The sequence below is a fragment of the Ambystoma mexicanum genome, chromosome 6p (assembly GCF_040938575.1).
Source record: "Ambystoma mexicanum isolate Mex_15411 chromosome 6p, UKY_AmexF1_1, whole genome shotgun sequence".
NCBI classification, from domain to species: domain Eukaryota; kingdom Metazoa; phylum Chordata; class Amphibia; order Caudata; family Ambystomatidae; genus Ambystoma; species Ambystoma mexicanum.
Window position 1 is genome coordinate 1,441,106,704 of NC_090935.1, and position 13,297 is coordinate 1,441,120,000.

Sequence of the window (13,297 nt, forward strand, 5' to 3'; positions counted from 1 at the left end):
TCGGGGCAATTCGATTGCCCCGGGGTCTGTTAGTCGAGGGGGCACGTCTCCGTCCCCCCTGATCGAGTTTTGGCTGGTGGCAGTGGAAACTACTTTTTATATTCGACCGCAAATATTTTCCTATGGGATTTTCCCATTGTTCGAGGCTACCAACTTTAATTATTTAATTCTCATAGCCTCCGCCGGTTGGTATTTTTGGCCAAGACTCGATTCTAAAATGGCGTTTGTGTTCTCTTCTGTGACTCCAACCCAAGTCGAGCCCTTTGTTCCACTTTTTGGCGGGCTTCTCCACAGAAGCCTCCAAAAGTGGTGCCACTCTGTCTGGGTACCAAAGGGGGGGGGGGGGTTTAGGCACCCTGGACTGCGTTACCTTGGTAACTCAAGTCGCACTCTTGTGTGATTGGCCCAGGCCGGCTCACCACTTAGCATGTTTGATTGACAGCTAGGCTGAGTGAATGGGGGTATGCTGCATAAAAGCAGGGCTTTGGGGACTGGAACTTCAGAAGTCGCCACAGGACCTAAGAATCCGACGAGGGAGAAGCTGAGCCGACCTACCACGACGACACCACTGTTGGAGCCCTGCAGAACCGACTCACCACTTCCTGACGACAGAGAAGATCTCCCGGCTGGAGAGGCTTCTTCCCCTGACTGGTGGGCACAACGAGTTTTACCTTCTTTCTTCGCATCCCAGACCGGTTTGTGGTCGAACTGCCCGTGCCAAGCACCCCGGCGGCCGGATAGCCACTCACCACTGAACCGCGAATCAACGGACCGCTCCTTGTACCTGAGAAACTCTGCGGCTGGTTTCTTCCCTGGCAGTGCAACGGACTCCTGTCTTCCTCCACGACGATATCCTCTCTTCCCCCGGACGAAGCACCGACTTGCAACCGCTGCCAGGAACAACTGCCCCGCTCGAGTGTTCTCACCACTTTAAGATACCGTGTCCGCCAGGCCTCCCTTTCTAAATATTGCTAAAATGTAATAATAATCCCTTAACCTTCTGCACTGGGCTGGCCGCCTTGACCATCTAACTGGTCCCTTTCTTTTGGTCCAACTCTTTCTGAACTGATTGCGAGACTTTTGGGCACTTTGAACCGTGTGACCTTGGACACATTTCAACCGGAGCCTCTTAAAGTGGGTCCGGCCTTGTTAACTTTGACTTTACGGTTTTAACCTGCCTTCTTCTCCTACTGTGTTCTTCCAAAAGTGTTGGGATCTGTTTCTATCTTTGCTCTGCCTTTCTCTCCCTTTTTAAACCGATTGATTAGAGTGCCATCTTCGTTAAGCACTCACCGCTGTCTGAAAATAAGTGTTGCTTTACTTAAGACTTGTCTAACTAATCGTTGAAGGGAGTGTATATCTTTTAGTGACCATGTTTTTGAACTGCTTGATATTAGTGCCTGTGTGTTTTTCTAGATGTGGTTTCAAATAAATAATTATATCTCTTTTACACCAAGCCCTGGTCAGTGTTTACTTGTTCTATTGTGATCTCTTTCATTTCCTCACGGTCAGCTCGCTACAAGAGAAAACGGACTAACACCCGACCTGTATGCCTGACATGTCCCAATACAATGGTCAGGCAATTACTGCTGACCATTACACACACCCGACTTCAATTACACTTCCCCACAGGGATAAAAGGCTGAGCCCGAAAGCACACTGAAGCAAGGCAAAGCACATGAGGAAACCGCAGTTCCAAGATGGCAGTTTAATACAAGACAGAGGGTTGCAAGGAGGGAAGAGCACTTGACCTTTTCAACGAAAGACTGTTACTTTCATGAACCTTCAAGAATGGGAAACATAAGACCAGGAATCCAGGCTTAAGAATCCTGCATTGCGTGTTGGAGGTACCCAGGGCTCTCCGGCGTTGTTAATCAAGGCAGGAGAATCGTTTGCCGCTGTGGTACTGTCCTTGGGTCCTACAACAAAGTAGCGCCAGTGAAGTCAGCAAAGCCGGTGATTTGGGAGACTGATACCAGACCGGTCGGTGTTAAAGCCAAGGTTGCAAACAGCAACATTGTGTAGTGAAAACTAAAAGAGAACATTTCATGAAGCGCATGTGGCAAGCACAGCGAACACAAGCATCAGTTAAGTGATTGAACTTTGAAGCCAAGCTACGATAACATACACAGAGTAGTCCAGCACCACGTGGGTGCTCATTCGAAAGTCTCTGTTAGGTATCCAGTTGAAAGGTGGCAAATGTGAAGAGTGATACAGAATTGTGAAATCAAAGTGGTCTTGCAACAGGTCAAGCAAAATTCCTGTGCACATTCGAAAGTCTTCGATAGTTGATGAAAACATATATGAAGTTGGTCCGAGCCCTGCATAGGGAGATCAGCTAAAGGTTTTTGGTTAAAGCAATTTTGTGTAAAGTTATATTGGAAATTGGAATTAGTCAGAGCCCGGCAGAAGGAAACCAATGAAACATGTTGTTAAAACAGGATCTGAGCCCGACCGAGGGGGATCTGAGATCTGGGCCCAGCTGAGGGGGATCTGGGGTCAACCGCGAGTCACCCGACAATGCATATCCTATGAGAAATTGGATGCATAAATCATTTACGAACATTGTATTGAGAGGATCTGAGCCCGGCTCAGGGGATCCGAGGTGAATAGTGAATCGCCTAAGAAGTTAAGTACTTGTGAAAATCTGAAAGAGGAAAGAACTTATCATTTGTTTATCGAATCAGGCCACCTGAAAGAAGAGACTTTGAAAGGCAAAGAGACTTGGGCATTGAAGGCCCGGATGCTAGTGATTGAACTGGATCCTCGTGCTAGAGAAGCCAGAGACTGCTAAGCTCTAGTGTACTGCCTTTTCCCGTGTTGAAAATGTGGGGAAGGGAGGCCAATGGCTTGAACATCCTGACATATCATTTTCTGAACACTTCTTTCTTTTTCGTAACCTTGTCTCCCACACTATTATTATTTAGAGGTAAAGATTGGCAATAGGTTTATTAGTATAGGCCCTTAGGACTGTGTTATTATTTCATGGTCGTAGCTTGCTCCCATCTGTAGGTAGACATTTTTCAAACCCTTTTTAAGTTCAATTAACACCCTTGAAATGTGGTCACTTGTGTATGTCTCAGTTTTGATACCATGCCTTCCTTACAGCAGGCAACAGGGATGAGCAGCTAATAACCAAATGGGTACATCTCCTGGTCCACCATGGGAAGGCTGCATAGTTTATCTGGCTTCTCTTTAGGCTGGGTTTTACCAAGCCATTAGATGTCAATGGGTAACATAAAATAGAAATGGTTAGGGATAGAGAAAGTTATTCTCCATTCGCAGGTAAAGGGAAGTCTTGGTGTTGTGCCTCCCTTGGCTCCCTGGGACTACTTTGAGAGTACCTTCGATAATTGGGTGCCCGAGTCCAATTTCCTATCTGCTTGGTGAGATGGGACAGGTTTTTTGGCCAAATGTCTCAAAAAAAGGTTGTTCCTGTTCTTTCTCCCCAAAGAAGAAATGGATGAAGTTAACAAAACACATTTATTTTCTGCAAAACAAAGTCTCTGGTTTCCTGTCTGTGCTCACACCAGTAGTCCTTCAAACAACAAACATACATTCTCCACAAATGATCCCTCCAGGTATTTCCCTGTCATCACTCGGTCCCATTGAATAACTTTGCTCACACTGATTGCGTTCTTAATTCCGATGGGTTTCCTCCTGTGGCCACATCGTTGGTAGCTTCCTTTAGGTAGTGCAAGTACACTCACTGGTTTGTTGTAATAGTATGCAGAGCTTCATCCAGAGGTAAAGTGGCCCAGGATGTTCTCAGGATGTCTGGGTAAGGCGCTATGAGGCTTTCCTGGGGCCTGATCCTATAACCCCGACTCAGCTTACTTTTCTCTTTGCCAAACTAATTCTTACTAGTATCTGAGAACCATCTCTAGGTCTGGATGCAAGCCCTCGTGCTGTCTGTGTGCTAACTTCCCTGTTGGCTGATTACAAGCTTTTTTCTTTTGCCCACCCCTTTCAGACTACTGTTTGATTGGTGCCTGTATGTGGCTGGCTCTGTCGCCAAGGACCACCCCATGCTTTTTCTACTTCGGCGGAATTTGGATTCTCCATCCTACCTCCAACACAGATGTCCTTTTATGCTGTAGCCCTCCTCTGGACTCTCCTCCCATCCTTGGTATTGGTCTCTTACCATTGGTTAACTTCTTTCTTCCTTGATGTCTCCCTCTAATCTGACATCTTCCCCTCCTGCTTGATGTTCTGTTCAACCTTTTGTTCAAATTTCTGCCCCCCCTTACACCTTCTGCAACCCCTCTGCATCTTCTTCCTTTACCACAATCTCCCCTTTCACTTGCAACTTTATCCACCTCCTTTTCCTACTCTTTCAGCGGGTTCTCGTCTTTCACCTCTCTCCAGCGTCTCCTGCACCTTCAACTCTCTGCTACTTGTCTCTTCGTGCCTGTTCATTCTGCCTCACCAAATTACTATAGACCTCGGATCCCTGGGCCAGTCTATTGTCTATGGCTTGAAAATGTTTGTAATAACTGGGCTGGGAATTGGTTATGCATTGAATTTCCATGTGAACGGACTCGTACATTTTTCCGGCGCCTGGCTTCATGGAAACACCAGGGTATTACTGAAGTCAGGTGCCAGAGGAATGTTAATCCCCGTCCCCATTCCCATTTGAGTCCCATAGGACTCAATGTGAATGGGGATGATGGAAGCACTGTTAATAACGCAATGCCGGTGCTTCCAAAAAAGTCTGCGAGCGGGTGCCGTCCCTCCCGCCTGCCAGGTTTGACCTGGCGGTAGGGACGGCACCCGCCCGCAGACTTGTAGTGTGCCGGGTACCATTGTTTCCGGACCGGCACACTTGTAATGAGGCCATATGTCCCTATGACCACACATCCTCCTCTGTTACCAAGCCTTTAATCAGCCTGTTTGCCATTTTGAAATTTTAGACATGCCGCTCTCATCTGAACAGAGCTGGCCAGTGCCCCTGGTTTCTATTTGCACGCCACAGTGCCCGCAAGTGCAGCATTGCTGAAACCGAGGTCGGTAACCCTTCGTTTTCTTGCCACTATTCCCCTCTGCTCTTGTGGGTCTGCATGACCAAGGGGGTAGTGGTTGCATGTATCTCACAAAGACTGGTTTAAAGAATTAGTAGTTCCTACTTCCATATCACTCATATCATGGTTATGCATGACTGCAGGCTGCAATGGTTGCATTTGCCTTACGATGGGCTGATTCAGAATATCTCTAGTGGCAGTAGCCTGCATGTGGTCCCCTATCCAGACCCCTGGTGTTGTGGGAGAACAAGAGGACCCTTCCTTTAGCATTCCTGCTGGTCCCACATCATGGAATATAACTGAGCCCCCTCACAACTAAATGGAGGGCATTGTTAAAAATATTATTCTGCAGTGTCATTCATTACTAGATGCTTATCCAGTGCTCCAGCTTATTACAAGTCCTCCTGGTCCCCATAAACTAGCAGACATACAGTGTTCTTTTTGACTTGTCACTGTTATTCATCCTTTAGGTAAATGCAATTATCAGTTACACACACTGCAAACATTTGATTCACTGTAATAAAGATGTCCTGCCTGTACTGTTGCGGCATCATGCACATAGGCCTCCCTAAGAAAATACTAAAACATCACATCATCTAAATTCTGTCAGCTTGATTTACGTTATGTTTGAAAATGTCGTAGCGCATAACACTTGCACTTGGGCCCTTCTGCCTCCATCTGAAACTTAAATTTACCTTCAAGATGCTGCTCACGGGACCCAATAGTTGACTAAGTATATGGTCCTCTTCAGACTCCCCCAAAATCCTCTGATCTGCAACTAAAGCCAGAATATTGCAGCATGCTTCAAACAGAAATTGTGAAGCAGCACCTTTTGAATCACTTGAATCAGAGGTATCTAACAAACTGACCCCTACTCTGGGACAACACAAGATATTTGCAAATTCCAGGACTAGCTAAAAACCATGCCAACCATGCTCCTATACCAAGCCTTTATTGCCATTAGAACATTACGGCCTCGCAAGTAATGATATCTAATTGGATGACCACAGAGCTGTGTATTCCCCTCACGGCCAAGGACTTAAGGAACCCTACCTGTAGGGAAAAGCTTCAATCTAACGTTGGCATTGGTTGTGGACTGAAACCCTAGGATAAAGCGTTGGGGGGTAATATATTGGATCTCCAGTGAAGCTTAGCTCATTAATCATTTTGTGAAGATAGTATTGTGAAGAATCTTTTAGAAACTACTGTTAAGAGCTACATGCCCCTTCCACATTTTACAGTCGGAGATAATTTCTGTAATACATGTTTAAACCCTCTCTTTAATAGAGAGTATATTTTTCCAGATTAGGTTTGTACCCACAGCAAAGGGGTAGGCTGGACCATGCACAGATTATCTTTTTCTCTACTGTTTGGTTGCAAATTATGCAGCAATCCCCTATAGCTAAAAACCATGCTCATTAGCACAAGATAGGCACTTAAAGAACACACTTACATAGAAAAGAGGTAATCACATGTTATTGTCTATCTTGTGACTCCCCTTCATGTCAGTTCACCGAATTTGGCAAAATGTTGGCTTGGCAACATGCAAACGTGTTCCAAATTCGTTGAACTACAAGTATCTTTTCAGGTCAAACAATGTTTTACCAAAGACATGATTCTAATGGTCTCTCGTAGGCCATAACAAGGCACACTTTTGGGATGCAAACCTCGAAATTGTCAGCTTCAAACTTCAAGATTTTGGGTATACGCCCAGCCTTTTCCTGGAAGTGGTACACACAGCAAAGCTTACAAAAATTGGATCAGCCAAACTTGTGATTGACTTTAATTCGGAATGATGCCTCTATAATTTAGACATTTGCAGTAAGTACAAAGAAAGGAGTTTTTGTGGTTTTGCAAGCTCACTTAAACACACACAGTACGACTACCAACAATCCACTTGGAATATATGCATGCATATAGAATGTGCTCTGAATAAAAGTACGCACAAACAAACTTGGCATAACTACGGGTAGGAAACGTCCATCTCTTAAAGCACATCAGGAGGTTCCCTATTCACTGTAAAATAAAGCTGTTTACACTGTTTTCTTAGTAATTGCCTTTCTTGGTGTACCCCTTGCAACCTTTGAAAATATAATTTACTGATCTGTCAGCTATAAACCCAACCTTTAAATCCTGATGTTTGTAAATTCCACCTTATTTTTTGTTTTCGTGTCCTTTGAACTTGGCTTACTCCCCTGTTTGTAATCACATGTAATAAACTTGGTGAGTGGTTCTTTTCTTATGTAAATCATTATAAATAAATGCACACACATAGTCCAAAACACCACACACACAACACAAGAATATGCCCACACACATTGAATATGCTTGGAATGCAAGTAAGCTCAATAGGCATGCAATAGATCAGCAGGGAGACAATGTTCAAACTTTGCATCCACACAGCCAATAAATAAGCTTTAAATGTATATGCAAACTGAACATACACCAAACCATCACACACAAAAACGTACATACACATGAATCCTTTTTGACTATGCATGTGCACATACAATACGATTGAAATACAATTAAGCTAGGGGGGGGACTTCCGATCTAGAGACGTACTATAGGGCATCTCAGCTGAGGGTCTTAGTGGACCACTTCATGCCAGGGACAGGAAAGCAATGTGTTGCGATGGACAATGAGGTATTGGCCCCGGTCAGGCTGGATGAATGGCTGTGGGTCCGTAAGACCTACATTGCGAAGACGGTCCTGCAGCACCCAGTGCTGGAGGTTCTGTGGCCCGTTTGGAAGGAAGGTGGCGAAAATAGATGGCTAACATCTTTGCCATCACCTCCTAAACTGCATCTGGGCCCCTCTACTCAGGGGCAGGATTGAGGAACCACTAACGTTCCAATTCTGGTACGAGGGTGGGACAGCTGTGGGATGGGGGAACCTTTATATCCCTACAGGGACTGGAGGAGGCCCTGGTCCTAAGCAAACTGTCACCTTTCCGCTACATGCAACTAAAGGGGTCTTGACTGAGGCAAGATGGGGGAAGAAACTCAAGAGAGGGCTAACAGACTTTGAAAAGTTATTGATTTCACAGAAAGGATCCAAGGGATTGATATCTAGACTCTACAAGAATGCATTGGGGTCAAGATATGGGCGGGGATATCAGGGATATTGATGACACGAGGTGGACCAAGATGTGTAGACAGGCCAATCGCTCAACCACCTCTCTTTTAATACAGGCATCAGGTCTTGAAACTACTGCACAGATGGCACTATGCCCCAGTGAGGATAGCCCAAATTAGAAAGGGATATGACCCTCATTGCTAGAAATGCCACGCTGAGAAGGGGGATTACATACACATGTGGTGGAAGTACCCGAAAGTGCAGACGTACTGGGATGAGGTTCTGTCCTGGATTAAGGGAGTGGATGGAGTTCCGAGAGACTTCTCCCCATGGCAGATTCTTTTTGGTGTAAATGCGGAGGGGGAGTCTGGAGAGGCACAAAGCTACATGTTCCATGTTTTATGTAAGTGGCGGCGAGGTGCTACTTAGCCCAGAAGTGGAAAAGTCCACGAATGCCAGGGGAAAAGGAGTGGATCACTAACGTCCGTGCGATATACGATATGGAATATTTAGTGCCCCTTATATATTAATCTAGGTCTAACATTGAGGGCATGTGGCTCCCATTCTTTGAGAGGTATGGGCAGCTGGCCTGATGAGGCTGGGAAAAGATTTGATGAAATAACTTGAAGGGGGGAGGGTGCTCGAGACCGCGTGATCCTGTGCAGTGTTCGAGGAAGACGTCGACGCCTGTCGCGCTCCGCCTCCGAGGGGGTCGTTGACGCTGTCGGCGCCTAGGTCGTCGAAGGACACGCTCGGAGCTCTGGCCTCGACGCCTTTCAAGGCGGTGGTGTCGGAGGGGCCCTTTGGCATGGGGGTAGCCCCTAGAAAGGATCTGGCTAAGGTCAGGCATAGCTTTGGGCCCCAGGTGTCTTCCTCTCACTGCCTGGAGTACATTTCAGAGGGTGATGAGGGCTCTGATGAGGGCTTGGTTACGGTGCCAGATGAGCTTCTCTCGGGCCATAGCCAATTTGATGACCTGAGGCAGTCACTGGAGGATGCCAGTGGACTGGACACCTCTCCGGAGGTGGAGTTTTGTAGGCCGGAGCCTGGCACTCATGCCGATTCTTCGTACCGGCACCTTATGTCTCGGGTCACCGAGTACTTGGGATGGTCGGCTCCCCCAGGGGAGTTTGTTCAGGATGATCTCACGGATATCTTCGATCTTGGCCCCCTCCACTGACCCGGTACTGCCGTTTCATATGGCTCTGCAGAGAAGGGTGGCGGCGGCTTGGACTGCTCCGGAGAGTCTCCCGGCAGTGGGCAAGTCTTTGTTGCAAAAATACCGTCCAGCCAGTAGCGACCCCTGCTACTTGTCCAGGCACCCCACTCCGGAGAGTTTGGTGGTGCAGGCGGCTACGGCCCCGGCAAAGCAGGCGTCGTATCCAACCATCCCTCCGGATAGGGACGACAAACGTTTTGATGGCCTTTTCGTTCTAGGGGACAACAATGGAGGGGAAGTTCCTTTCGCTATTACTCGTCCTTCAGTAAAGCGAGAGGAGCTGTCAGTCAAAGAGGCCACCGTGGTGGAAAACAGGGTACTCGAGGTGCCAAGGTCGCTCGGGCTGTTGCCTCTTTGCCCTCAGGCAACGCCGCAGCCGCTACCACTCAGTCATGAGGCCAGGTCCCATGGTTCGCCGGTTGGGGGAAGGCTGGCGCAGCATCTTGTAGAGTGGCGTGCCATTACTTCAGATGTGTGGGTTCTGGAGATCATAACCCACGGCTACTGTCTTCCCTTTCGGCAGAGGCCTCACGCAGTCCACCTAGGAACCTCTCTTTGAAGAGTCCGGATCCGCTCCTTGCGCAGGAAATTCAAGCCCTGCTGGAGAAAGGCGCCATAGAACTGGTGCCTGTAGCGGAGAGGAAAAAGGGATGGTATTCCCCTTATTTTTTGATTTCGAAGAAAGACGGGGGATTGAGACCCATCATGGACTTGCGCGGTTTGAACAAACTCCTCAGGAAGGACAAGTTCAAGATGGTTACTCTCTCTCAAGTCCTCCAGGCCCTTCAACTTCAGGACTGGTTGGTGTCTCGACCTCAAGGACGCTTACTTCCATGTGCTGATCCATCCCAAGCACAAGAAGTACCCGAGGTTCGCGGTCCTGCCGTTCGGATGGACCTCCGCCCCAAGGGTTTTCACCAAGCTCATGGTGGTGGTGGCAGCGCATGTCAGGAAAGGGGGGGATTCACGTCTACTCCTAGCTGGACGATTGGATGATCGGGGGGGCTCTTCCGAGCAAGTCCGGGATCATCTGTCCGTCACCTGCCACTCCCTTCACAAGCTGGGCTTCTCCCTCAATTTAAAGAAGTCCCATTTGACGCCAACAAAGCGGCTCCAGTACATCGGAGCAGTGCTCGACACATCCCTGGGGCTGTGTTTTCCTCCCCAGGTGAGGGCTCTTCACATTCAGCAGATGGTTCACAAGTTTCAACTTGCCCAGACTCCCAGCGTCCGAGTTCTTGAGACTGCTCGGCCTCATGGCATCCTGCATTCTTCCGGTGCCAGAGGCCAGGTTGCGGATGAGATCTTTGCAATGGGCACTCAAGCTCCAGTGGTCTCAGTCCTCCGGCAGGATGTCGGACCCTGTTCAGGTGCTGCCCTCGGTCACCCAGGACCTTCTGTGGTGGGCCGTTGAAGGCAATCTGATGAAGGGGGCCCCATTTTGGCTGCCCTGACCGGAGGTGCCGATCATGACGGACGCATCCCTCACGGGATGGGGAGCTCATGCCAACGAGTTGACAGTCAGCGGTCGTTGGTCTCCGTCGGAGCCAACTGTGCGCGGAAAGAGTGTCCTGATTCTAACGCACAACGCAGTGGTCATGCACTACCTCAACAAAAAGGGGGAGGGGGCAGGGTCACTTCCTCTGTGCAGGGAGGCGATGCAGCTCGAGTTCTGGGCCATCCAGCAGGAAGTTTCGATCTCGGCTGTTCATCTGGCCAGAGACGACAACGAGACGGCGGACGCCCTGAGCAGGCAGAGCATGATCTCTCACGAGTGGGAGCTGGCTCAGGAGATTCTCTTGGAGATCTTCGCCCTTTGGGGAACCCCTCAAGGGGATCTCTTCGCCTCCTGTGTCAACCGGAAGTGCGAAAGGTTCTGCTAGCGGGAATTTCCTCCAAAAGGAGCCTTAGGAGACGCGTTCGTGGTTGAGTGGTCATTCCCACTGCTGTACGTGTTTCCTCCAGTCCCCGTCATCCCGCAAGTACTGCGGAGGTTACGGAGGTTCGGTTCCCGGATGATCCTCATTGCTCCGGCGTGGGCCCGGAGGACGTGGTACCCGGACCTTCTCGACTTGTCCATCTGCCCTCCACGTCATCTTCCCTGCCGAGACGATCTGGTCTCACGGGAGGGGGGTCAGGTTCTCCATCCAGAGGTCAGATCCCTCAACCTTCACGCTTGGCTTCTGAAAGGTTGAGGTATAAGGATTGGGACCTCCCTGAAGACGTGTTGGAGGTGTTGCTCTCGGCCAGACGGCCGGCAACAAAGTCTCTGTACCGTTGCCGTTGGCGTAAATTCTGCGACTGGTGCAGAGTTAAGAATTTGGATCCTTTTGAATGTGACATTCCCATGGTTCTGTCTTTTTTGCTTTCTTTGGCCCACAGGGGCTTGCAAGTGGGGACCATTAAAGGTTACCTGGCGGCGCTGTCCATATTTAAGTGCTCGTCCAAGAATGTTCCTATTTTAAGATTCCTTGAATTTCTCCATTTTTGAATGGGCTCGCTAAAGTGTTTCCTCAGTCACCTTTTCTGGTGCCGGGTTGGGATTTGAATCTTGTTCTTAAGTTTCTTATGGGTGCTCCATTTGAGCCTTTGCATTCTTTCCCTTTGAGACTGTTAACTCTGAAAACTGTGTTTTTGGTTGCGGTTACTTCCGTTCGCAGAGTGAGTGAGTTAGAGGCACTTTCAGTTAAGCCACCCTTCACTGTTTCATAAGGACAGGGTTGTCCTTCGAGTTCGTCCTTCCTTTCTTCCGAAGGTGGTTTCGGAATTTCGTTTGAGCCAGAAGGTGGTTCTTCCGGCGTTCTATCCTCCTCCACATCCTGGTAAGGAAGAGGAGAGGCTCCATAGGCTTGATCCTAGGAGAACGTTGAGCTTTTATATTTTACGCATGTCCCGGGTCAGAGTGGACGATCAACTTTTCATTGGTTACGCTGGAAAGCGTTTGGGACAAGCTGTGACGAAACAGATTGTCTCGTTGGATTATTTTTGCTATCTCTGAGTGTTAGCGCTTGGCGGGTAAGGACCCTCCGGCTGGCTTGCGGGCCCATTCTACCAGGGGAGTGGCTGCGTTCACTGCCCTGCAGAGGGGTGTTCCTATTCGTCACATCTGTGATGCAGCCACCTGGGCTTCGGTACATACTTTTGTACGTCACTACTCCCTCGATTCCATCCGAGGGCAGGATCTGGCCTTTGGCAAGGCAGTCCTTTATTCCGCAAATTGATTGGGCATGCTAAATTTGTGTTCTAAATTCTTTTCCCACCTCCTTGCTTGGTACTGCTTTGGGAGTCTGTCATAGATATGGAATACGTCGGAGGACCCAATCCCCTCGAAGAACAAGTTACTCTCTTACCTGGTAACGTTCCTTCGATTGGATGGCCCGATGACATATTCCATATCGCTCCCTCCCTACCTTCCCCACTGCAGAATTTCTTATGCGATTGCAGCTTGCGTTCCGCAAGGCCTTGTGTGTCTGACTGGCACAAAACGGGTGGCACACGTTCTGGGGGGAAAAAACTACAACGGAGGCTACAGGCGTCATGCGTCCTACTTATCACATCGGGTGATGTCGGCCGTCGGAGGAGGTCCTCGGGGACGACTCATCGACGCAGGACGCAGACAGCGAAAATTTTCCGAAGCAGCAGAGCTGTGGTGATTACTGTCATAGATATGGAATACGTCGTCGGACCAACCCATCGAAAGAATGTTACCAGGTAAGAGAGTAACTTGTTCTTTCTGACTATTGTTTGTGTGCGTGCATAGAATACGCATGGAATAGCAATAAGAATAATAACACAAGTTTGAGGGGAAAAGCAGATTTATAGTCCGTGGTCCTTCAGGTCTGGAAAGTAAGGTTTCAGCAGACAACAATCGGCCACTGCCATCAGATGTTCATGGGTCGGCAGGTAGTCTGTCAACAGGCGCTGCAGGGGAAGAGGCATATTAGGAGTCGAATAATTGTGTGAACAGCAAGGTCTCAAG